The sequence below is a fragment of the Palaemon carinicauda genome, chromosome 39 (genome assembly GCF_036898095.1).
Source record: "Palaemon carinicauda isolate YSFRI2023 chromosome 39, ASM3689809v2, whole genome shotgun sequence".
Taxonomy (NCBI): domain Eukaryota; kingdom Metazoa; phylum Arthropoda; class Malacostraca; order Decapoda; family Palaemonidae; genus Palaemon; species Palaemon carinicauda.
In genome coordinates this window covers 63,825,187-63,826,232 of record NC_090763.1, presented here as the reverse complement: position 1 = coordinate 63,826,232, position 1,046 = coordinate 63,825,187, and positions in this window count along the sequence as shown.

Below are 1,046 nucleotides of genomic sequence, written 5' to 3'. Positions count from 1 at the left end.
TTGGTTGTGATCAGGACAAAATCTATATTTACTTTGGGTTATTTCTCAAGTTGTAAATTCATATAGCTCAAATATCCTATCATAAATAAAAAAATTAAAATCTAGTTATCTGGAGTACGATAAATAAAGATTTGGGTTTACATATAACAGAATATTTATGATGAAGTAGTTTTGCTGTGGGGTTTTTTCATACACAAGTGTCACCTGACAGTTCTTCTTCGTTCTTTTTTATATTGGCTTCATGCTAACGATAACTTTCAACAAGCTGATTATCAAATGGCAGATGTTTAACATAATAAAAAGCTTAAATACAACATTCTTGGCAGAACTTTTGTCGACCATCATAGCTACAATACGCTGTTTTATATACCTTAGTTATGTAAATTGATATTGTATTATACCTTCCATATTATGAGGAAGATACGTAACAGAAAAACAATTTGGGTGATAACTTTTCTGGTCACATTAACCGATAATAGACTAGACAATTCAGCAAGACATCGCAGGTAGCTTGGAACAATAAAATATTTATTCATTTTGAAAAATTAGACAATTGAACAGGTGACATACCAGAAACTGGGTAAAAATATATATGCAACTACAGTATATCATAGGTAAAATTGACTACTGAAATGTCAACTACTTTTATTAATTAAAACCCGACTACTCTGTCTATCACAGTATCCCTTATGACTTCAATACCTTCATTGTTTTATTCATTTATCTATTTAGAATAATTCCAGGTCGTGACATACAATACTGTCAGATCTTAAAAAAAGATATATAAGATGTTATAGATCAGGCCAGGATAAAGTTGCAATGGACAAAACTGTCAGATCTTAAAAAAGATATATAAGATGTTATTTGATCAGGCCAGGATAAAGTTGCAATGGACAAAACTGTCAGATCTTAAAAAAGATATATAAGATGTTATTTGATCAGGCCAGGATAAAGTTGCAATGGACAAAACTGTCAGATCTTAAAAAAGATATATAAGATGTTATTGATCAGGCCAGGATAAAGTTGCAATGGGCTGTAAGAGAATT